The sequence below is a fragment of the Mobula birostris genome, chromosome 7, assembly GCF_030028105.1.
Source record: "Mobula birostris isolate sMobBir1 chromosome 7, sMobBir1.hap1, whole genome shotgun sequence".
Taxonomy (NCBI): domain Eukaryota; kingdom Metazoa; phylum Chordata; class Chondrichthyes; order Myliobatiformes; family Myliobatidae; genus Mobula; species Mobula birostris.
In genome coordinates, this window is record NC_092376.1 from 35,848,814 (window position 1) to 35,875,440 (window position 26,627).

Below are 26,627 nucleotides of genomic sequence, written 5' to 3' on the forward strand. Positions count from 1 at the left end.
TTTTCCATTCTCTACTTTCCCACCCTAACTTGCAAAGAAGGACCCAATTGACAGTTTTCTATGCATCTCAGGTCAGCTTCATGCTTTTCAAACTTAATCAAGGAGGTGTTAAAAAAAGATGAAAGTCCCCAAAGCTTCGCATATGGTAGAAGGCAGAGAAATGCTGGAAGTGAAGTGAGATGTTCCATAGGGGAAGGTTAAGGCTGATGCTAATGCTCATTTAAAATGGTGACAGTCAGTAGTACTGAAGCCTAGCTAGGCTGGTTTAATTTCTCCCTGGAATAGCTCTTTCCTGACCTTATGCAACACATCAAAGTCTCCTGAGCTCAATTAAAATTGGATTATGTTGAAATGCTCTATCTATGGGACTTTATGCTCACTAACACTTTTCTCTCCGTAATACCCTAGATGACAGTTACTCATCCCAATTTAAACAGTTGTCATAGAGACCATGAACTAAAGAAATGGCAGCCAACAATAAGGTGAAAGGTAAACTCCACAATCTCATGAATGAATAAAATACTCGATACCCCATCACAATAGACTCGACCACAGCAGCAGCTTGAATTTAGAATCAATGTCAATGCAGTGTACGAGGCGTGAGCTTCAGGGGAATATATGGAAAATATGTCAATAGATTTTAAAGTATTGCAAAGCCAAAATTGTTAAAACAACATGGCTTTGGTTAAAGCCAACAAGGGGCCTTGCAGAGTTAGTCCGTAGTTACCATGATGAAGTGCAGCCCTTATTTTAGCCCAGCTGTAGAAAATGCCATCTAATGAATCTGTCTGGGACGGCTCTCCTTGTCCTGTCAGGCATGTCAGGAAATGACAAGCACTGGGGACAGGCCGCCTCCAGTCATAGACAGGCCTGCCAGCTGGAGACTTCAGCCTCAATCTAATCGCAGCACCAGAAAATAACATTCAGGTTTCAGCTTGTCAAGATGGTTTGGGAAGATGGCTGAAAAGCTTTTTGTTTCAATTACAGATGAAATTTGCACACAGTAATTAAAAGATACTACTAGCAGATGAGTTTCATGCTGTTTAATATAACCAAAAACACATGGCGTTAATGTAAATCAAAAAAAGACAACTAGCAATAAGGCCAAGACCATTCTTTCGTAGCCTATTTAAAAACACAGCTAACAGATCTGAAAATCATTTAAAAGTAGTGTATATATTGTAGTAACATTACAATCATTATGAAAGGCAACACTGTCTGGATTACAACATTTTAAAGACAATGAATACAACTTTATCATTAAATTATAACCTACGCACTTCCTTGTAGCTTGTTCTTTGATTCATTTCATTCATCTAGGAGCAAGGCGAGTTTTGGCCTCCTGACCTCAATTTTTACTCAGAGAAACAAATTTCTTTTTTGCAAACTAACTCAATTTTTCACACGTCAACCTTTAGCCTAGCTTTAAGAAAAATTAATGCACACAAAATACTGCAGGAACTCAGCAGGTCAGGCAGCATCTATGGAAATGAATAAACAATTGACGTTTTGAGCTGAGAGACCGAAACGTCAAATGTTTATTCATTTCTACAGATGCTGCCTGACTTGCTGAGTTCCTCCAGCATTTTGTGTGTTTTGTTTTGGAATTCCAGTATCCTGTGTTTAAAAAAAATCTCATTTTCATTCCATTACACACAGATATTTGCTACAGTTAGTTACTTAAACTATTTGAACTCATTCAATCTATCCGATGAACATTGTATCTTCAGCTCTGAAGCTACATGACCATTAGCACTACTTGTTTTTGTGCCAGACAGATGAGATGTACTTTGTTTTACTTTAGAAATTAATCTGAAGTTTTGCATTCCTTTTAGTTCTACACTAAAATACTTAGATAAAATGCAGCTTTTATACTGTACCAATAGTCATTCAACAGTTAAAATGGTGTTTGTAATTCTACATGATTCTCAGTATTGAAAATGAACAACAATCCAGCTTGGCAAATTAAATATAACCAAAAGTTTGTTTTTGGAAGATCTTCAGAGTACCATACTGCTCAGGGATGTAGCTTTAAAGCAAAACTTTTGAATTATTAGATTACATTTTTAATTCATATCTTCAGTGTGTCACAATATTCTATACATAGATGGCAAGGAAAGTCGGCAATTTTGTGATATTTCTACTATAAATGCTTTTACTAGGTTATGTGAGTACATATTTATTAGTTATGGTTTTTTTGTTATGAAAGTAAATTAAATTTTAATTGATATTTCTAAAACATCTATCTGGTCATTTTCCTCACTGCAATTTGTGGGATCTTGCTACATAAAAATTTTACCCAACTGTAACAGTTACTGCGATCAAAAGAAAAATCAATGGGTCTAATATAAAGGAATGAAAGATGGTATTTAATCCTAAATTCTTTTCTTTACATGGTCATTTAATTTAGGAACAGATAAGAAGGCAAACTTCATTCTGAAGCATCACAGTAATTATTTATCTACTGCATGAAAAATTCACACTTCTTCATTGTTACCTCCCTGAACTAGAACAGTACTAGTTCAGAAGCTTGAAGGAAGCAAATCAGAGGGCAAGGATCACATATAGGCAGGGGGAAATATCAGGGGCAAAATGCAAAGGTAGATACAAAGCAGAGTGTTTAATTGGCTCAAAAGCCTACATTAAAAGGAAGATGGGGTTGAAAGGAAATAGCTGTAATACTGAGACTTTTGTGATTCTAGCTTGTAAGGTTTTGAGCTTGGTTGAATTGGGACGTGATGGCGCCACTGAGATTATGATTTGTTTAAGAGCTGTTTTTGCAACTTGTAGCAGCAAGGCTAAAAAAACCTGAATATAAAGACAACGATAGAAGCAGGCACTGCACCAGGTAGTGGATACAAGGGAGCTCCTAAAGTAACTGCAGATGATGGAATTTTAATCTGGAGTATTCAAGAGCCAGAGACGCAGGCAACTGATGGGACTGAACAGATACTGGGCAAAGATGGTAAAGGATTAAAGTGGAAAAACTGAAGTAGGGAAACATAATGGTTGTTATAAGTAGGTTGAATCTTTTCTTTAATGACTAGTTGTTTGTGCTAAACTCAGACCAAACTAATTCTTCAATGTGGTTCAACTGCCAATGTTTTGAAGAAATGTACAGTGTTAGATTACCACAATATTACATTTGCAACCCATACTAATCGATTAGGCACAGATATTTAAAAAAATAGATTCTTGATTTCCCTGAAGAATTTCCAAAATTATTTTATAAATCAATACTGATATATGATATAAAACTACAGGTCTATTCAAATTGCACTTAAGTATATCAAATATCCCACATGATCATAACACGGACTTTCAGCATATTCAGTGTTAGTGAATTGGTACCCACTTCAGTCCTAGGAGGACCTATCACAGTGACTACATTTAACAAAGACTTATGTTTAAGATGAACTTGACAGCAAATACTCCACTTTCATAATATCCTCCTTTGACATAGTTTGAATTAAATTAGATGACACAATAGCTAACAATTAAGTACAAATATTGCATCAGAGAAGACAGGTGATTTTTAAAAAATCATTAAATTCCAAAATAAAAATAATTTATAAATATATTTAGCAAGCTCATCAGCTTCTGCATGAAGATAAAACAGACAAGAGATAATTTTGGGTAGGGATTCTCAGAATTCAAATTATATATGATCTATTTTCCATGTGCTGTTGAAATAAGTCAAATATTTACAACAGCAGCTTTTGAGTTGGATTGTCTTGCTTGATTATGTGAATTTATTTAGAAAAATATAATCAAGAATTTTACTTCTGGCTACAGTATTTTGTAGTATTCACATAAGCACAAGAGGAGTAGGAGGAGGCTGTTCAGACTGTTCCACTAATCAATATGCTCTGACCTTTGGCATTAACTACATTTTCCTGTCCAATCTCCATAACCTTCATTCCCCTGTAATCCAAAAATCTATCTTTCTCACAATTAAATATGCTTAATGACACAACCTCCACAGCTTTCTGCTATAGAAAATTCAGAAGAATTAAAACAAATGGGGAGGCAAAATTGCTCCTCATCTTTGCCAGAAATGATGAACCCTCTATCCCGATGATGCCTCCTAGTTCTGGAGCCACTGACTCACTATGAAGCCTTTACAGAATGTTCCAATGAAATCAGCTTTCATTCTTCTGAACTCATAAATTCATAAATTCTGCAGGGGTTGAGAGAGGCTTATCGAAAATCTTGTAAAACAACAGCTGCTGTGAAGAAATCTTGCTAGTTGCCTTCACATTTTGTTCTTTAGTATACAAAGGATGTGATAGGCATGCTTAGGGACTTAGTGGATTTGAGCTGTGAGGCAACTGAAACACGCCGTGTCAGTTTTCAACTCATTCTGCCAAGTGTGTTAAATGTGGCTCTGAGCATTTAAAGGACTGGAATTTCAGGAAAGCTCCAGTTTGCTGCACAAAGGGCTCATGAGCAATGAATGCTGCACCATCCCCCAATTAATCTTGTCTCTCTACCTTTGCTTTGCTTTCCCACTACGTGAAGGTAATAATGACACCCTCATCCATTATCCTTTTATCCTGTTATTCACGTGAAATTGCTTAATAACATGTTACAGATTTGTCTTCAGTCATATAATTCTTCCTGTCATTGGCAGTATATCATCCGCAAAACATATAGCCCTGTTTCCCAGTGTACACTTTGAAGATTATTGTCAGTGACACCTTCAGGATGCATTCACAATTTGGAGCATCATTTCCACCATAATATGGAATTACACTGACTTATCTGTCATTGCCAAAAGCACAACAAGCAATTCTGTGCTAATGCAAACGTAATACACATTTTCTCCATGCTGTTGGAACAAGGGCTCTTGTAAATTTATGCTAATGATGCCCTTTTGTATGAAAGCAGGTCCCATGGAAGGACACTTTGGCAGTTGATAATCTGTATTTGAGTCTATTAGATAATTTGTATTTTATCCTCTTCTAATTATATAGCTTAAATCTTTTAATTGTTATTAATCCTAAATCATAAGCAAACCCTAGTTTTGTTGGGAGATAGCAGAGAAAACAGTAAGTGAATAGCTTTTGGATTTCTGTTTTGAGAAATCCTAATTGCTGGATCATTTTTTAACTGTTCATGCTTTAACTGTTTAAAAATTTAGATAGTTTTTATCCTTCCTCAGATTACCATTGTTAAAACCAAAAGGCTTCCCTACCCAGTGGCATTCCAAGGGGACCTGGACACCCCAGTGTGCACACCAATCTGACAACACATGACAAGCTGGTCGGCGTGCAGTAATTTGACTAATTATACAGGATTAAAGCATATTAATGCAAGCTGTTTTCTCTAGGGTTAATGACCTACTGGCTGGGTTCATATGCCTGCAAGTCTGCAAGAAACTAAAAACACAAACCCAATTTCTGATTCTCGTCTTTTCGTATCAGCAAATGAGTACATCAAACTACTGAGCAGCAAAATGCTTGTGACATTGTGCCTCCTATTACCCTTCAAGGCTTTTCTAACTTTCTACTCTAGGGATCATGGGAAAGAAAATTAAAAGTTCTCTTTTCTTCTGACTGCAGCAGACATTCAAAAACAATTCTACGTCAGCACAAAGATAACATGTTTGTTCCTAGTCGATTTTTTAACCGACCAGCAACTGAATCAAATTCTCAAATTAAACCCACTTAAGAAGAAAAGTGAGATTTTAAGAACTGGTAAATTAATGCATATACTTAACTAAGTTTGATTTAAGAAATTTCATTTAGTTATTTTATCAATTATTCAAACATATTTGTTTTTTCCATGCCACAGCGAATAACATTTAAAATACACAGGAAAAAAGATGAAGAAAAGTTCTTAATGTAAAATTTTAGTGAACCATCTTGATGAGAAGATAGGCTGGTTGAGTAATGTTGTGGAAAGGGAGAACAGCTTCAAGATCCTGTGTGTCAATATCTCAGAAGATCTATCCTCGGTCCAACACATTGATGCATCATGAAGAAGGTATATTAGTGGTTCTACTTGATTTGGAGACTGAGAAGATTCGGTATGTCAGCAAAGACTTGCAAATTTCTAAAGATGTATAGTGGCATTTGACTAGTTGTAACACCGCCTGGTATGGAGGCTCCAATTTGGAGAATTGTAAGAGACTGCAGAAAGCTGCAGACTCAACCAGCTCTACCATGGGCACAAACCTCCTTAACGTTGAGGACATCTTCAAAAGGCAAAGCCTCAAGAAGACGGCATTCAACATTAAAGACTCTCAACATCTGGGACATGCCACCTTCTCTACTAGCACTGGGGAGGAAGCCACACTTAACATTTTAGAAACAGCTTCTTCTCCACCTTCAGATTTCTGAACAGTCCATAAACACTTTATCATAATTCCTCTTTTGCACTATTTATCTATCTATCTATCTATCTATCTATTTAATCTACCTATCTACCTAGCCATCTATCTATTTAAATTTACAGTAATTTTATATTTTGCACTGTAATGTTGCCACAAAACAACAAACTTCATGCCATGTCAATGATAATAAACCTGACTGTGATATTTCAAGTCACCTTCAATTATTTCATAGAAGGATACAAAAGGATGGATCTTCCACTCAACATCCTCAAAATAAAAATTCTCTATTAAATCTGCTTCTATTGTACAACACCTACTCTCAAAAACAAAGATCTATGATGAGACCTTGGATAATACAGATCACTTTCCATATCTTGGAATGACACTTCCAGCAGAAGTGGATGTCAATAATGAGATTAAAGACCAACTTTAATGCACTAGCATAGGCTTTGGCCCTTCAAGGAAAAGACATTAACCCTTATTTTTAAAACTCAAGAATTACTAAATAGCAACACACATCAAAGTTACTGGTGAACGCAGCAGGCCAGGTAGCATCTCTAGGAAGAGGTGCAGTCGACGTTTCAGGCCGAGACCCTTCGTCAGGACTAACTGAAGGAAGAGTGAGTAAGAGATTTGAAAGTTGGAGGGGGAGGGGGAGATCCAAAATGATAGGAGAAGACAGGAGGGGGAGGGATGGAGCCAAGAGCTGGACAGGTGATTGGCAAAAGGCATAAGAGAGGATCATGGGACAGGAGGTCCGGGAAGAAAGACAAGGGGGGGGACCCAGAGGATGGGCAAGGGGTATATTCAGAGGGACAGAGGGAGAAAAAGGAGAGTGAGAGAAAGAATGTGTGTATAAAAATAAGTAACAGATGGGGTACGAGGGGGAGGTGGGGCATTAGTGGAAGTTAGAGAAGTTGATGTTCATGCCATCTGGTTGGAGGCTACCCAGACAGAATATAAGGTGTTGTTCCTCCAACCTGAGTGTGGCTTCATCTTTACAGTAGAGGAGGCCATGGATTTTTTTTGATGTGTGTTGCTTGAATTTCCAGCATCTGCAGAATTCCTGTTAATTACTAAATAGCAGTGGTTATTGCTCTCCTATGTACTTCTGAAACTGGACAAGGTACATTGGATGCTTTAAGGAACAGGAGACATACCATCTACAAACCCAACTCCCTGAGCAAGATCAGTGAACCAATGCCAGTGTCCTCTCCCATGCTACTATTTTCAACGTTGAGGCCTTAATTGGAATGAATTGGCTCCTACACATTATTCACATGCTTGACACCAGGTTCCCAAAACAGGTACGTATTCTGTTCCAAACTCTATCAAAGGAAGAAATTACCAAGTCAACAGAGGAAAAAATTCAAGAAATTTTCCTAACCATTAGAAAATTGCAACCTCCCCATTGTCTCCTAGGAATCTTCAGAGAAAAAGCAACATTCAGGATGGTCCTAAGAGTTAATACTGATGACAATTGCTAGTGTGCATTCCCAGTAACAGTTACTTTTATTACTGGATGTATAATAGGTGATACTTACTTGATAAATTGTTGTAGAATTTACTCAATGTCTTGTCTATGAAAAAAATTGAGTTTTTTTCCTCAATGTTGTCCTTGCTGAGGTTTTTGTTTTTATCCAAAAAATTAGATTGTATGATTTGGTATCATCTCTTTCTCGTGGCAAGACAAATTGTGCATTCTACTTACTTAGGAGTAGAGGTAAATCTTCTTTGATTGGATTTGTTGTGTATCACTCTTGCCTTTAATTCAATAGGTTTTGGGCACAAACTAGAAGATGGCTTCAGCAAATTGATCTGCTTTTTCTCACTGCATGTTTCTCTGATGAGAAGGATTTCCATTTGCAAGGAACACCCTCCACTAGAGGGCCTCAGCTGTATTATTTGTCCATAAATTGTAATCTGGATATTGGATACAATAATGGAAACTTTTTAAAGTAGGTCTTTGAGCAGCCAAGTCTATAATTCGTTTTAATTGCTGAATATGCAGAAACTGCACTGTGCCTGCTCTTAATAATTGTTAAGTATCTTCCTTCAAAAAGCTTGTAGTGCCCCAGTGATTTAATCTTAGAACACCATGGAATTTGATCTCATCAAAGCATACATCAAGAAAAATAGTTATTTCCATTTCTATAAACTTGTCCATTTCTCTCCTATGGTCACGGTCCCGACCGTTAATTCCTCTTATTATCCTTAATTCCTTTTTCCCCCGTGTTCTCTTGGGCTCCTTGATTGTTGCACCTGATTCTCTTCTAAACCTGCTGCATAAAAACCCTGGCTTTGCATCCACTTGTCGCCAGACTGTTGCTTCAGCCAGTGTGGTAATTCACGTTACCAGCCACTTAGAATGGTGTATTCTAAGTTATACTTCAGTACCGAGGTTTACCTGTGAAACTGTCTCTCCGTGTCAAGATAAGTATTCTAAATTATACTTCGGTACTGAGGTTTACCTGTGAAGCTCTGTCTCTCCGTGTCAAGATAAGTATTCTAAGTTTTACTTAAGTACCGAGGTTTACCTGTGTAATTCCATCTCTCCGTGTTAAGAAAAGTATTGTCTGTCGCTTGCCTCTCTACGCTCTGTGTCAAGATAAGTTTTGCCTGCCGCCTGTCTCTTGTTTGCCGTTCAGCTCCAGCAACGCCCTGCGTCAAGAAAAGTTTTGCCTGCCTCCTGCTCCTCCGTTTTCCCGTGCTGTTTGCCTGTGTTAATTCTCTCTCGACCGCTTAGAATTGTGTATTCTAAATTCTGTTTCTGTGCTGTTTGCCAGTGTTAACTCTGTCTCTTGACCGCTTAGAATTGTGTATTTTAAGTTCTGTTCCGCGCTGTTTGCCTGTGTTAACTCTGTTTCTCGACCGCTTAGAATTGTCTATTCTAAGTTCTGTTCCCGCGTTGTTTTCCGATGTTAACTGTGTTTCTCCACCGCTAAGAATTGTGTATTCCAAGTTCTGTTTCCACGTTGTTTGTCTGTGTTAACTCTGTCTCTCAGTGTTAATAGGAGCATTGCATGCTGCCTGTCTTCCTGTCCATCCTTCTGCCTGCTGTTCTCCTCAAGCCATGCTCACGCCCTGGTCTGCATTCCTGCTCTGCCTCATTCCCCCGCCAACCTACGTTCTCCGTTGGCTTGGTCGTTAAGTGCCACGTTCCCACCGGAGCAACCAGGATTCAATCCCCGGCCAAGCTTCCTCGCTCCTCGGCTTTCCTCTGCCTAATCCTTGCTCCCCGGTCTTCCCTGTAACCGTTAATAAACACTTTAGATTACTCTACCTCCATGTCTGGGTCCTGCATTTGGGTTCGTCCCATTCCATTGCAACACCTACCTCAGTGCTGCTAAAACCTTTATCCATGACTCGGTCCACCTACCCCACAATCAACATTCTAAAGCCCTATTAGACTTCAGATCTATGACTAAATACTTGGTGTTGAAATCTCTAACTTTCTAAACACCTTCTCACGCTTCAAGATCCCACACACACCTCAGTTCTCCATTTTTCTGAAGTAAAAATAGAAAATGTGGGAAATAATTCAGCAGATCTGGCAGTATGAGAGGAGACTTAATGTTTTATTCAGACATGTCCATGGAACAATGATACCCTCAGCCTGCACGGAACACTGCTCTAACCACTGCCTTCGAACTTTCCTTCCACCTTGATTAAAAATCAAGGATGCTTTATTAGATCTTAGTACAATATGTATTCTAATTTAATATTTTTCTGACTATGGCTTCTTGTACAATCCCAGTGATCCCAATGATCTTAGTGATATTCAGTCACCTGGATTACATACTGTACATTTGAATTCGCTCTAGGACACATTTTGCTGCTTTAGCTCATCTTTCTCATTTACGCTTCCCCATAAAAAAATTCAATGTAACCATGTTTTCTACTACTAATCTCTCCTCTTGGACAAGTAGGATTTACAGCATTTAAACAAGCCATTTAACCTGACAATCCGCATCACCATTTATGCTCCACTTGGGCTTACTTTTCAAAGTCTATCAATATAATCATCTTTCCCCTTCTCTCTCATAAGTGTGTCCAGCTTCCTCTTAAAGGCATCTATATTAGACGCTTCAACTTACTCCTATGGTAGCAAATTTTATATTCTTGCTATTCCTCATGTAAATAATTTTTTCCTGAATTCTGCTTATTACCTCTTGGTGACTTTCTTATAATTAGTGCATCTACAAATGTGAACATTCTCTGCATCTACTCTATAATCATTTTAGAAACTTCTATTAAGAGATAAGAGGCATAGAATAGTTTATTTTCCCTCTGTGAAATCCTGCAGAATACTTTTATTGATTGAATATAGAAATAAAACAAAGCACTTGATCTCTGTTAAATTACCATCAAGAACGCTTGCATATCATCCCTTATTTACACTTTAGCAAGTCCAGTCACCTGGTTGTACTTCGACTCAAAGCATATAGAACTGCAGTATCAGTTTACAGGACCGTGAAGATACATATGGTCAAGGGAGACTGAGGAGCACTTACAAGACTGCTTTGAGTTGGTGGACTGGGCCATATTGAGGGATTCATCTTCAGATCTGAATGAACATGTCACAGTCATCATGAAATTCATTAAGTCCTGTGTAGATGGGTATGTGTCTTCAAGAGTATACCAACCATCCCCAACCAGAAGCCCTTGATGAACCAGTGGATTCGCTATCTGTCGAGGGCCTTCAAGACCTGGATCCAGAAACCTACAAGGTACCCAGGTATGACAAATGGAAAGCCATCATGAGAGCAAAAAGGCAATTCAGTGTGAAATTAGAGACACGATCAGGTGGATGGCAGTTGCAACAGGATTTGCATATTGGTATTTCCTATAAGGTGAAACCTACAGCATAAATGTCAGAGATGTATTACTCAATACATTTTATGTATATCTTGAAAGGGGCAATTAAAATTACATCTGTGCAAATTCCCGATGTGACGTCTTTCTCAGATGCTGATTTCAGAACATCCTTCAAGTGGGTGAATTTTTGCAAAGGTGTCGGGCCCTGATGCTATATCTGGCAGGGTACTAAAAATCTGACTGTTTAAGCTTCAGAGAGTGAAGATACTCAAGGACATCTTCAATCTCTCACTGCTGTCGTTGGAAGTTCCCACCTTTTTTAAAAGGGCATCAATCACACTGGTGCACAAGAAGAGCAAGGTAAACTGCCTCGACAAATATCACCCAGCAGCACTAACATACACTGTGATGAAGTGCTTTGAGAGATCGGTCATGGCTAGAATGAGTTCCTGCCCAAGCAACAACTTGGACCTGTTGCAATTTGCCTACCACCCCAACAGGTCTTCTGTGTACAGAATTTCACTGACTTTCTACTCAGCTTTGAAGCAGCTGAATAACAGTAAAGCATATGTCAGTCTGCCGTTTATTGATTACAGCTTGGTGTTTAACACCATCATCCCCTCAGTACCAATCAACTAGCTTCAGAACCTAGGCCTCAGTACACCCCTCTTACCAAGATTCTTGACTTCCTCATTGGCAGACCACAGTCAGTGTGGACCAGAAATAATATTTCCTCCTTGCTAACAATTAACACAAGCACACCTCAAGGATGCATGCTTAGCCCACTGCTTCAGAGAGTGAAGATACTCAAGGGAGTGAAGATACTACAGCAAGAGCAGGGAATTAATTGTGGACTTCAGGAAGGGGAAGTCAGAGCACCACAACAGTCCTCATTGCAGAGTCAGTGTTGGAATGCATAAACAGCTTCAAATTCCTGGGTATCAATATCTCAAAGGAACTATCTTGGGCCAACAGAGTGATATAATCATGAAGAAGACACGCCAGCAGCTATGCTTCATGAGGCGTTTGAGGATGTTTGATCTGCAACCAACACTAGCAAATTTCTACAGATCCACAGTGGAGAACATTCTGATTGGTTGACTCACCACCTGATATGAAGGCTCCAATGTACAGGATTGAAAGAGGCTGGAGAGGGTTGCAGACCCAGCCAGCTCCATCACAGACAGACCACTTCCCACCATCAAGGATATCTTCAACAGGTAGTGCCTCAAGAAGGTGGCATCTATCATTAAGGACTTTCACCATTTGGGACATGCCCTCTTCTCATTACTACCATCTGGGAAGAGGTACAGGAACCTGAAGATCTACACTTAATGTTTTAGGAAAACTTCTTCCCCTCCTCTTTCAGATTTCTGAATGGTCTATCAACACTGACTCACTATTCCTCTTTTATTTATTTTTGTTAACCATTAACAAACCATTAACTGACTCACTAATTATTTTTGTTAACCATTTGACAAACATTATATAGAATAAAATGTAATTGAATATACCATATTATATAAATGCAATTATCATCAACAGGCATTTAGTAATCCTATAAGTAGGGCAAATTTTATATTAGCTTTTAGAAGTATTTTGAAATGTTCTATAGTACTAAATGGGCATATTTCAGTTGGTAGAATGTTGCAGATTTTTGATGTGTAAAAGCAAAAGGCCGTATCACCAGTTCTTATATGCTTGGCTCTAGGAACACTAAGCAAACCAGTATTTGCAGATCAAAGATCATGATTGGTGATTTAAAAATAGCTATTTTGCATGCCATCAGCATGGGAAGCTCCCTTGGGTTCCAGAATTACAAAAACAAAATCATCATATCCTTGGCCAATCCGAAAATGAATGGCTCCAGAATGGTACTTATCCTGAAGTTACCCAAAGGGTGCAATAGTCCAGGTATTTTGCAGACTGGGATGAGAACTATCACTGCACTTCTCACCTTTGAAATAAATTCAAACTTGCTTGATTGCAATCCACTGGCAACTTGGGAACTTTGTACAGAACTGGGAACTTCTGGCAACTATTAGGAAGAATCCTCCATGGCAAGACAGAAGTCTCACCTTCAATGAATTCTACTCATTAAAACACTGAGAACTGATCAAGCCTTGCTGATCAAATTTGTCTTTGTTGACTGTCAAATATTGATACTTAGCTGGTGCTGATGCTTCTGTTGCAGGAGGAGGAGGAGGAGAAGGGAGTTAGCAGGAGGGGAAGGAGTAACAATTAGAGAAGTTTTCATTGTGGTACTGATAGAGTGTAACATTGTTCAAGCAGCCAAACTTTGAATAAAATGCTAAACTGAGGGCATTTTGGGATTGATAAACAATGATGGAGTTACAACTAATTAATAACTCCAAAGTGAGATTAGAAATTACTTTCCCACACGGTTATTCTATTAATCTGTTACTGTCGGAAATATGTTCCAGATTAACCTCTTCTGAGGGTTAAATATTTGCCGAGAATAGTTCTGAGATATAATCTTTACAAGTACATGGTTCCTGTTTGCTGAGAATTATACAAAAAATAGAAAATAAATATATTCCTTCTTAATTAAAAACATTATTTACACTTACAAAATGAATTATAATATATTCATAAGGGTACTTTAGAGGAAGCTGTTGAAAACTTAATTGAATCTCAATTTATATTTCACGTACATGGTTGTAATAAATATAGAGTGTACAGGTATACTGAGTAAGCAAACAATAATTAGCTTAAGTATATCTGTTCAGCATTCAGTAAGTAAACAATTTCAATTTTACATATGAAGCAAATCAAAAATACAATTTTAAATAAGTCCTGGTCAAAATTAAACAAATCCCTTAAATGCAGAGAACTAACAGAAGGCAATCTGATTAGAATTATTGTATCCAAGATAATGAATGCTCAGGAGGGTTCTAACTGATTTGTGTAAAAGCAACATGCCACAAGAAAAGAATGGTTGTAACCCCAGGTTGCACCTGTAACCTCCCCACCCACTATTCTCCCCACAATCCCCCCCCCCTGCTATTTTACAAACAACTATATACCAGCTGATCTACAGCACTATAGCCCCATAATACAAGAAATATTTTTGCTAGCCTGCTGTGTCTCCCTCAGTTCAGTACTGCACCACATGGTAGATGACAGCTTTGAGTCTATCCCTTCCCATTATCCTCCCCCACACACAAAATATTCTAAAGCTAATGATGCAAACATGAAGCGTAAAGTCTCTTTAATTTGACCCTTGTTCAACTCCTAATTGGATTGCGGCTGAGCAGAAATATAAAACAGGCTTCGTTTATTCAACTGGGTTTTATAGACTGAGGAGCTAGACTATAAAAGGCTCTTGCCCTGGATATAGGCAACTTAAAGATCAAGCAATGAATTGCATCTGTCACTTAACTAAAATTTAATGAATTGCTTCCTTAAACAGGTAACTTTTCAAACAGTTTTCTCATTGTGATAATCTTTAGAGTATGCTTGACCTAATTTTAATAAGATGCTATTACAGTTAAAGTACAGCTGTTGAAAAAAGACTATTGAATGTTACTGTGTATTCAAGATGTTAATGATCCAAAAATGACTACTGCCACTGTTTCATTCTAGCTGAACAAAAGCTCAGGGCAGTACTCCTTAGCACATTGTTTGAACACAAACTGTCTGAAGCTGTAGCACTTACTTGCCTTTGTAAGATGCAAAAGGTCAAGGAGTATTTCAGAAAATAGCTCAACAGTTCAATTATATCCATTCTGTAAGAAATCTTTATTATTTTGATATAACTTTTATTTGTACTGGAAGAGTGGTTTCTGTTCCCATAAAATAGCTCCAATGCAGAAACAAGACTGTCTATATCATACTGACAGGTGTAAAACATGCAGTAATTACAGAAGATGGAATTAGTTCATTGCCTGGAGGCAATAGAGAATGGTGCATTGACAAAAGAGAATGGCAAATAGGGAATGCAGACAAAAAAATGTTTGGATGTGTAAATTAGCAAGAAAAATGAGACAGAAAAGCAGCTTTTGCCCACCATTATTCATCACATGAGAACAGAGCAGCTGAACATGATCAAGAAGGCTTTGGCGCAGTGAAACAGGCATCAACACCAAAAAGAAGCCAAGAATGGCAGCTCCGCACTCCCGAGTCAATCACTCATTATGTGGTGAAGTGCTCTTGAGAAGAGCCTCTTATACTTGACCTATCATATTACTTCTTCTGTAAACACATAATCCCTGCTTGTTAGGTGGTGTCAACACCAGCATTCATCCAATGTGGTCGTTCTTTTGTGTTTAGACACCTAAAATGCAGTGTCACTGTTGAAAAGCTAGCACCACTCAGGACATTGTTAAACATTCTGATTTTACCAGCATCAAAAATATATCATTTTCAGCCTATGCACTCAAACAATAACTATTCCACTAATTTACAATTATCTGCTATGGATCTTTTATTTAGAACAGAATTACACATTCTATACTAAATATAATGGACTAAATTTTGTTGAGAAATTATGGGTGGAATTGCCTGGAGAAGAGAACAAAATTTAGGATTTCTGCTGAACACAGATTTACTAGCCATTCTTTGCTGTGCATTTCCTGACTACACAATGTAATTCCACAGAGTTCAGCAGTGGAGCCCAAAGTTGTAGCAATACACCAACTACTCCACTCATTCAAATGGAAAGCAACAAATGCAAAGATGTGAAAAGATTTTTTGAATGAAGTAACTTGTATGTTTTAAATTATACTGATGTTCTTTGGTGTTTAGTGTTTTACGTTTCTTTAAAAACAGTTGTTAGAGACACTTAAAAAAAAACAGGTTTGATGGGGACATAATTTAGCCACCTATTCCGTTTTGTGGGTGAGGGGAGGTTTTGCAAAGTTCTGATTCTGAGGAACGCCCCTCCATTAAGGATCAGGCGAGCACTTTGCAGTAAATTACATCAAAAGATTCACGAAGGTCAAATCTGAACATTTCTATGGGACAGCTCTGACAACATTTCATCAGCATCAGCAAATTCTAATCCATTATAAAATCACAGAATTAGTCTGGTACAGAAGAATTTAAATCAGTTCACATCCATAGCAACTATCTGTAATGAATTTTGTCATTCTTCTTTCCTGTAGTCCTGCAAATTTATCTTCTCTCAAATGCCTATTCAATTCCTTTCTGAAAGTCCTCACTAATTCCAGTTTTCATCGCCAGTTAAAAATAGTTTAGACAGTTAATAGACAATTAAAACAAACTTCCTCACATTTCCACTGAGTCTTGCTCCTCATACTGAACATGTCCCCAATATCTGACCATCTGCTTACAGGAAAAACTTCTCTCAATTTACCCTAACCCATCATTACCTTATAGATTACCTTCAAGTCTCCTCTTAACATTCTTTGCTCCAAGGAAAACAAACTAAGTTTCTTCAGCTTTTAGTTGATATCTATCATTCCTGAAAAGTTTAATATTTTCCGCATTCTTTCTAGTCATTCAAGTCATTCCTAAAGTGCAGTAACCAGAATGGACCATGACACAGCAACGTGCCATGACCACTGTTTTATAAAATCTGAACATGATCATTCTGCTATCTCTATTTATGAAGCTCAGAGTCCCGTAACCTTTACTAATAAGTTACTTAATATATCCTGTCATCTTCAAAGATTTATGTATTCATAAGCCTAAACCTCTCTATTCTTCCAACTCTTTAGAACCTTGCCTTTTGCATTGGACATGGAAGTGCTGATGTCTGCTTGTCCATGCAGAATCCATAACTAGTTGCAGCTCCAGTTTTCCATGCCTGCACACTGAAGCATGGAAATTTGCAACATGTTGGAGAACATCTTACTTTTCACTCTGTTCCCAGACTCACTCCTTGAATCTGAAGGAAATTTGTAAGTTTCTGAGTGGAGTGCCCAGATATACCATGTATCTCTTCTCTCATATTACACTAGCCTTATCTGCGCATCTAGCACAAGCCCATTTACCTAGAAGATATACTTTTTATTTATTAAATTAAAAGCATCTTCAGCAGTACTGCTGGCAGGTTGTTACAAAGCATGAAACAACAAAAGTTTACTGTGGTCACAATATTAGCACACAGAGCAACTGCCAGCCAGGCACAGTCCTGGATTAACTGACCTAATGTCTTTCTTTATTCTCTTTGCCAAAGCGTTCCACTTTAATTTTCTCTAAATTAAATTTAATCTGTCCTGTCTGATATGTTATTGATTTTAGAAAATGATATTAACATGGATTAATCTAAATCAAAATTGTAACATCTTAATTTTCTTATTTAGTTTTGGTATGCACTCACATACAATGCAATTTGATGTTTGGCTTTTGCAACTGTAAGGGAAAGTTAATAAAATTCTAAATGAGACAGCATAAATGACTAACATACTCTGTACTCTTTTTTGTGCTATCATTCACTTCTGAAATGTGCTGGCTAGAACTAAATGATTTACTGTAGCTGTGACCAGACCAATGTTTTATATGGTTCTAACATAACCACTCTATATTTTAAGCTCCATCTGTCATGGGAAAGATCTTTGGCATTGGCTGCACCTTCCATGAAGAATATATTGAATACTTCAAGGGAGCCGTATTGGATGGAGTGACAACAGGTTTGTATATAATGATGGTCAGCCTTAAGAAATTTTCAATTTTTTTTTCAAATTTTATTTCCATTGAAGTTAAGATTTAATTCAAATTGTTTTATTGCTTTTGGGATATGTGAAGTGAGATGGGTTCATGCCAATAACTACTACTAAAATTATAATTATACCAAGAATATATTCAAACGTACTCTCACCATACTTTAATCAATATTAAATAAATAACTAGAAACTGGATTGTTCCTAAATTGGAGTTATAAACCTGTGCTGCAATTAACTTGTGACTATTTACACCAGTGCAGGTTGGATGTAGTATTCAAACGTTCTTAAAAAGGCTATTTGCATTTTGACAATGTTTCCATTCCTCCAAAAACATGTGGTTCACAACTACTGACTCAATACTGTGAACCTGCTGCCTCATTCAAGCACGAATTGATAAATTACCTCAATCACCCTGGTACTGGCATAGGATTACTTTGGTACTGTTAAAATTGGAGCAAGCTGGGGATTACAGAGAAGATAGAGGAGGAAAAATTCTTACCAACCCGCACAGATTGTGATCTTCCGGTTAGGAAGTTGAGGGTCCAATTGCAGAGGGAGGTACAGAGGCCCAGGTCCTTGTAACTTAGATCTTAACTTCTTTTTATAAATGATGTTGAGAGAAATTGTCTTTTTCTCTGCAGAATTAAGGCTCTGGACAGATATGACTATAGACTAAAGAGAGAGACGTATAGCAGGTATAGGCAACAAGGAACAAATGAGGTACTTGAAGAGTATAGAAAATGTAAGAAAATACTAAAGAAGGAAATCAAGAAGGCAAAAAGAAGACATGAGGTTGCTTTGGCAGATAATGTGAAGGTAAACCCGAAGGGTTTCTACAAGTATATTAAGAGTAAAAGGATAGTAAGGGACAAAATTGGTCCCCTAGAAGATCAAAGTGGTTGTCTGTGTGTGGAGCCTCACAAGATGGGGGAGATCTTAAACAATTTTTTTGCATCAGTATTTACTCAGGAAACGGGCATAGCGTATATGGAAGGAAGGGAAACAAACAGCAGTGTCATGGAACATATGGAGATTAAAGAGGAGGAGGTGCTTGCTGCCTTACAGCGAATAAAGGTAGATAAATCCCCCGGGCCTGACATGATATTTCCTCTGACCTTGAGAGAGACTAGTGTAGAAATTGCAGGGGCCCTGGCAGAAGTATTTAAAATGTCCTTAGCGATGGGTATGGTGCGGAGGATTGGAGGGTAGCTCATGTTGTTCCGTTGTTTAAAAAAGGCTCCAGAAGTAAACCAGGTAATTACAGGCCGGTGAGCCTGACATCAGTAGTAGGTAAATTATTGGAAGGTGTTCTGAGAGATCGGATATACAAGTATTTGGATAGCCAAGGGCTGGTTAAGGATAGTCAGCATGGCTTTGTGTGTGGTAGATCGTGTTTAACGAATCTTGTAGAGTTTTTTGAGGAGGTTACCAAGAAAGCAGATGAAGGAAAGGCTGTGGATGTTGTCTACATGGACTTCAGTAAGGCCTTTGACAAGATCCCACATGGGAGGTTAGTTCAGAAGATTCAGACACTAGGTATCCATGGAGAGGTTGTAAACTGGATTTGAAATTGGCTGTGTGGGAGAAGACAGAGAGCGGGAGTGGATGATTGCTTATCAGACTGGAGGCCTGTGACTAGTGGTGTGCCTCAAGGATCTGTGCTGGGACCATTGTTGTTTGTTGTCTGTCTCAATGATCTAGATAATAATGTGGTAAATTGGATCAGCAAGTTTGCTGATGACACTAAGATTGGAGAGTTGTGGACAGTGAGGAAGGCTTTCAAAGCTTGCAGAGGGACCTGGACCAACTGGAAAAATGGGCCAGAAAATGACAGATGGAATTTCTTGCAGGCAAGTGTTAGGTATTGCATTTTGGAAGGACAAATCAAGGTAGGACATACACAGTAAATGGTAAGGCACTGAGGAGTGCGGAGAAACAAAGAGATCTGGGAGTTCAGGTACATAATTCCCTGAAAGTGGCGTCACAGGTAGACAGGGTTGTAAAGAAGGCTTTTGGCATCCTGGCATTCATACATCAAAGTATTGAGTATAGGAGTTGGGATATTATGGGGAGGTTGTATAAGACAATGGTGAGGCCAAATTTGGTGTATTGTGTACAGTTCTGGTCACCTAACTACAGGAAGGATATCAGTAAGATTGAAAGAGTGCAGAGAAGATTTACTAGCATGTTGTTGGGTCTTCAGAAGTTGACTTACAGGGAAAGATTGAACAGGTTAGGGCTTTATTCCTTCTAACGAAATTAAAACTGGGAAAGAGAACTCAAGATCACTGTACCGATTGAAAAATGGGAAAAAATTCTTCAATTAGTTATAACTCATCTATATCTGTTAAACATGCGTTGATACAGTTTAAAGTAGTGCACAGGGCTCATATGTCCAAAGATAAATTATGATTATTATGATTATGAGGACACGCAGTCCCCTTTTATTGTCATTTAGTAATGCATGCATTAAGAAATGATAAAAATGTTTTTCCAGAATGATATCACGAAAACACATGACAAACCGACTTAAAAACTAACAAAAACCACATAATTATAACATATAGTTACAACAGTGCAAAGCAATACCGTAATATGATAAGAACAGACCATGGCATAGTAAAAGTCTCAGAGTCTCTCATAAGTCCCATCATCTCACGCAGACGGTAAACCCCCAGAGCCGCCAACTTGCCGATGCAGCATCCCGGAAGCATTCGACCACAGTCCGACCTGAGTCCATCCGAAAAACTCCAAGCCTCCAACCACCTCCTGACACCGATGCACCGTGCATCATCTCTGCCAAGCGTTTCGACCCCAGCCCCGGCAACAAGCGATACACAAAGCTGAGGATTTGGGGCCTACGTCTCCGGAGATTCTCGATCGCACAGTAGCAGGCATTTCAGAAGTTGCTCCAGATGTTCCTCTGTGCTTTCACGGCTGTTCCCATCAAATCCGGATTGATGCACGGCACCCCTGGTTACACATATCGATATTCATTCAGAACGGCCACGTGCGCTGTCGCGCCATCTTCTCCTCCCTCCTACATCTCGTTATTACCCTTCTATAAATCCTATATGTGATAGATGTCATTCCGAGATAGCTTCTTTAACTCACATGTTTTGGTCATGTCCTTTGTTGAAAAAATATTGGGAAGATATTTTTGATATTATTTCAACGGTTTTGAATATAGACTTACAACCTCACCCAATTACTGTTATTTTTGGGTTACCAATGATAGAATCAGATCAGTTAACCTCTTCAGCTCGTTGGATGATTGCATTTCTTACTTTAATGGCTAGAAGATCCATTTTGCTGAATTGGAAAGAGATTAATCCTCCTACCACATTTCATTGGTTTTCTCAAACTATGCTGTGTTTAAATTTGGAAAAAATTAGAAGTGTTGTTTATGATCCCTCTATTAAATTTGAAAAGACTTGGAGGCCATTTATTCAACATTTTCATATGACGTAATTTGACCTTTTCCAAACTTATTTTATTTCTTTGTAATATTGGTTGAGAGTAACGGAGTCGTCGACACTAAGGTTTTCTCCTTCTCTTTTTTTTACGATGTTGCAAAACAGCTCATGTCTTTTTTTTTAGTTTAGTTGATTAATTCTGTTTAGATCAGTTTTTTTGGGGGAGTTATAATTTTTTTTCCTTTTTCATGTTGTTTTTAGATATTTTTCTTTGTTATATATTGCTCATTTGTATACTATATGATTGGGAGTTTTATCATTTAAATATCAACTGGCTTTATAATCACTTATGCTAATTATAACAATGTATTCCCAATAACTTTGTACCATTAACATGTTATGTTTATTTTTATGAAACTAATAAAAAGATTGAAAAAGAAAAAGGACTTTATTCCTTGGAGCGTAGAAGAACGAGGGGAGATTTGATAGAGGTTTACAAAATTATGAGGGGTATGGATAGACTCTTTCCACTTAGATCAGGAGAGATAAATACGAGAGGACATGGCTTTAGGGTGAAAGGGGAAAGGTTTAGTGGGAAATGCGGGCTCACTCATAAATTTTAAGAATAAATTGGATAGGTACATGGATGGGAGAGGTCTGGAGGGTTACGGACTGGACGCAGGTCAATGGGACCAACGGAATAATGTTTCGGCACAGACTAGAGGGGCCAAATGGCCTTTTTCTGTGCCGTAGTGTTCTATGGTTCTATAACAAATGGATATACAACTAACTTCCAAGAGTGATTCAATGAATACCGGGGGGACAGGGAGGGAAGGAATTCCATGAACTCATTAGGTCTCATTTGAATTCTCACTCACACACCCACAAACAACAAACAACACCCTCATCAGCAATCTATAAACATTGTTTTTTTTCAACTTATACTCTAATACTCCATATGAGCTCAACCCTTTCATAACAAATAAACAATAATAATCATGTTAATGAAGCAGTTCAATACAGAACCTGGTATGAAAACCATGCCAATCCGTAGGAAGGGGCCCTTTTGCCAATGGCCATCGGAGTCAGAATCAGAATAAGAATCAGGTTTATTATCACTGGCATGCATCATGAAATTTGTTAACTTAGCAGCAGTAGTTCAATGCAATACAAAATACAGAAAAAGAATAAGTAAATAAATAAATTACAGTATACATGTAATGAATAGATTAAAAATCGTGCAAAAACAGAAATAATATAAACTAAAAAGGTGAGGTGCTATTCATGGGTTCAATGTTCATTTAGGAATCAGATAGCAGAGGGGAAGAAGATGTTCCTGAATCGCTGAGTGTGTGCTTTCAGGCTTCTGTACCTGCTACCTGATGGTGACAGTGAGAAAAGGGCATGCCCTGGGTGCTGGGTGTCTTTAATATTGGAATCTGCCTTTCTGAGTCACCGTTCCTTGAAGATGTCCTGGGTACTTTGTAGGCTGGTACCCAAGATGGAGCTGACTAAATTTATGACCCTCTGCAGCTTCTTTTGGTCCTGTGCAGTAGCCCCTCCATACCAGACAGTGATGCAGCCTGTCAGAATACTCTCCACAGTACATCTATAGAAGCTTTTGAGTGTTTTTGTTGACATACCAAATCTCTTCAAACTCCTAATGAAGCATAGATGCTGTCTTGCCTTCTTTGAAGTTGCATCGATATGTTGGGACCAGGTTAGGTCCTCAGAGATCTTGACATCCAGGAACTTGAAACTGCTCACTCTCTTCACTTCTGATCCCTCTATGAGGATTGATATGTGTTCCATTGTCTTACCCTTCCTGAAGTCTACAATCAGCTCTTTCATCTTACTGACAAAAGGTTGTTGCTGCAACACCATTTCACTAGTTGGCATATCTCACTCCTGTACGCCCTCTCGTTTCCATCTGAGATTCTACCAACAATGGTTGTATCATCAGCAAATTTATAGATGGTATTTGAGCTATGCCTAGCCACACAATCATGGGTATAGAGAGAGTAGAGCAGTGGGCTAAGCACATACCCCTGAGGTGCACCAGTGTTGATCATCAGTGAGGAGGAGATATTATCACCAATCAGAACAGGTTGTGGTCTTCTGGTTAGGAAGTCAAGGATCCAATTGCAGATGGAGGTACAGAGGCCCAGGGTCTGTAACTTCTCAATCAGGATTGTGGGAATGATGGTGTTAAATGCTGAACTATAGTCGATGAACAACATCCTGGCAAAGGTGTTTGTGTTGTCCAGGTGGTCTAAGGCAGTGTGAAGGGCCATTGAGATTGTGTCTACCGTTGACCAATTGTGGCGATAGGCAAATTGCAGTGGGTCCAGCTCCTTACTGAGGCAGGAGTTCAGTTTAGTCATGTCCAAACTCTCAAAGCATTTCATCACTGTAGATGTGAGTGCTACTGGGTGACAGTTATCAGCTCTCTTTATTCTTCTCATACTGGACATCACCAGTGTTAGACCTGAGAACATCATGTATACCGAAAAATGCCAGTCCATATGATCTTTAAAATCCTTCCTCTCCTCACAGTGATGAAATTTATATGGATGTCTTTTTAACTGCTAGGTGCGCCTCACAACAGCATGATGCATTCATCAATGCCATTTTATTTTCCTTTATCATCGCACAGTCTCAGAAGAAGCCACATAGTCATCACTCTATCCTATCCTGTGGAAGGAATAACATTCTGTAAGAGCTAAATATCATTAAATACCAGTTTTTGATACTGGCATAAGGGGATGAACAGATTTGATCATGGTAGATATTTCATGTAGAGAGATATCTGACACTAGTGGCTGCAGTTATCCAAGATGGACAGTGTGCCAGACTCCTGGAGGGGGAATGTACATCAGTCCTATCCTAGAGGGCTTATGTCAGACCACAATAGGAGGGCATACATGGGTATGCTGATATATAAGATGATACATGCCTCACAGCATGCAAATGATTTTGAGGAGTGTGAGACAGTCCTTCTCCAACCTTGAGTTTATGTGAGCCCAGGTAATCCTTTCCATATGGAAGTGATATGTACCTCATTGTCAGCTGGCATTAATAGATCCATTGTTCAGGGTTTACACAGCAGTTTTCAACCTCATTTGAGATGCAGATAGAAACTGCGCTGATCAGGGCTCTGATTGCTGTTGCACAATAGGAGGATGCTACTATTCAAGAAAAGAGAGATGACAAATAGAACAGTGAGCAGTCTGACACCATATCCAAGTTATTTATGTGCCATAGTATGGGTGCGGTGATATCAATGGTTGTGGAGAGTGTCTGCAGCATTGGGGAGCTGAAAATGCAATTATTTGATGGTGTCAGCCTTTCTTCTCCCATGACTGGTTGTTTAGCAGTAGCTTTAGGTCTGCCTTGTAGCTAGCTACCCAAGACTGCAAGTAGTCAGCACAAGGGTGAATCCTCCACTTGGCCTCTCCATGACCAGCCATCTCCATGGTCATCCATAAGACTGCCTTCAGTCATTATCAATAAAAAGGAGTGGTTTTCAGCCAGCTTGACTGTAACAGGGGGATTAGGAGTTTTGCAGAATAGAGGAATCAAATGAAGTTGAAAGGCTATCACCAGAAATAAATAAAAGGCTTTTTAGAGAAAAACATTGTGAAGTAAGTAAGCTTTCTTTGATGGTAATTATCTCATGTTTATGTTCGTTGAAATCCTTAAGTCATTCTACCCACACCACTTCAATGAAATTGGCAGATAGAAAGACGGGGGAAGCTTTAATAAAATGAAACAATGCAAGTTCTGATGGTTGTTCTGAGTAATCTTTATCTTTTGCTTCCATATCGACCAATCAGTCCTTGGCCTTCTCCATTGCTACAGAAAAGCCTAATGCATATTGGAGAAGAACATTTCATATTCTGCTTGGCAGGCTTACAATCCAATGCAATGAATATTGAACTTCAAATTTCAGATAATACACATTCTGGTGTTTTGCCTCACAGGGTCTCGCCGGTTAACTTTAGGTCCCTTCTCCCTCTGTTCACTTTTCCCATCATCCTGCTCCCTTCCAGTTCCATTGGACTGTTCCCTCTAAGTTGCGAAGATGCACAGCTATTAAGTATCTGTAATGCTCCCATGTACATAGCCGTCGTTGCCACATGGCTGGAATTTTCTTTTATATAACTTTTTATTAAAGTGCCATGCAGTTTTCAGGGTGCATAAAAATTTCCTGCTCAGAGCACACTCCCCCCCCCCAACTTAGTATATCTTTTGCCTCCATAGGTATTGCTTGACCCACTGAGTTCTTCTAGCAGAGTTTTTTTTGGTTCCATGTTCGCTTCTGTCTTCTGAAAGGACTATATATATAGTAGACCTGGAGAGGATGCCTTATAGTGAGGGAGTCTGGGACCAGAGGGCGTAGCCTCTGAATAGAAGGATGTCCCTTTAGAACAGAGGTGAGGAGGAATTTCTTTAGCTAGAGGGTGGTGAATCTGTGAAATTCATTGCCACAGATGGTTATGGAGGCCAAGTCATTGGGTATATTTATAGCAGAGGTTTGTACATTCTTAATTAGTAAAGGTGTCAAAGGTTATGGGGAAAAGGCAGGAAAATAGGGCTGAGAGGTATAATAATCAGACATGATGGAATGGTGGAGCAGACTCGATCGGCTGAATGGCCATTTCTGTTCCTATGTCCTATGGTCTTCATACTAGTAGAAAGTTGATGGGATTGGATAGGCTGCCATGAGAATCCACTTTCATTATGCAAAACATACATATTTTCACCATCTTCCCAGTTAAAGGCTCACTTTGGTTATGTACTGTACATTAAATCATTGTAACCATTTCCTGGGAGTTTTTATGGAATAATTATCCTCCTTCATTTTTTTTTGCCATGATGTGAATGAATGTAGACAAATGTGTTTTAAAAGTACACTGTAAAGATGCTGGGGGAGTTGAGTGGTTTAGTTTTCATTACTTTCATTCCTTGTAATGATGAAGGCAATGTTTTATTGCACTTTCTTTATATAGCACATGTTTCATACTACTTGATGCGGCAATGCTGATTTTTCAATGCCCAGGTTTAGGACATGATCTGATACTTCACTGCTCCAACCAAGAAAAGACCTCTCTGGAGTTAATAGTGCACTCAAAAGATTTGTCAAGTTTCCCCTGTTGAGAATTAGCTGCAAGAGTCAAGATAGTCAAATTTATTGACCGGAGTCATACGTCAGGTACTGAGATTTTAGAAGAAAAAAAATCTTTGGTAAGAATTCTAAATGAAACCAGTTGATTGAAATGACTGATCCCTCTGATTATGCACTGGAATCCTCATGAAAACAGTTGCTGATGATAAACTAATCTCCGTGGTGCCTTTCATAAAGTTACTAACATCAGAAATTTTCTGTAAGTAAGTAATACTTTC

The 26,627-nt window shown here is 38.5% G+C and overlaps 1 protein-coding gene across 9 annotated transcripts in view; it reads right to left on the reverse strand.

The window, feature by feature from the left end:
* Positions 1-26,627, reverse strand: part of nbeaa (neurobeachin a) — a 908,137-nt gene that overhangs the window by 158,925 nt on the left and 722,585 nt on the right. The window lies entirely within an intron of this gene.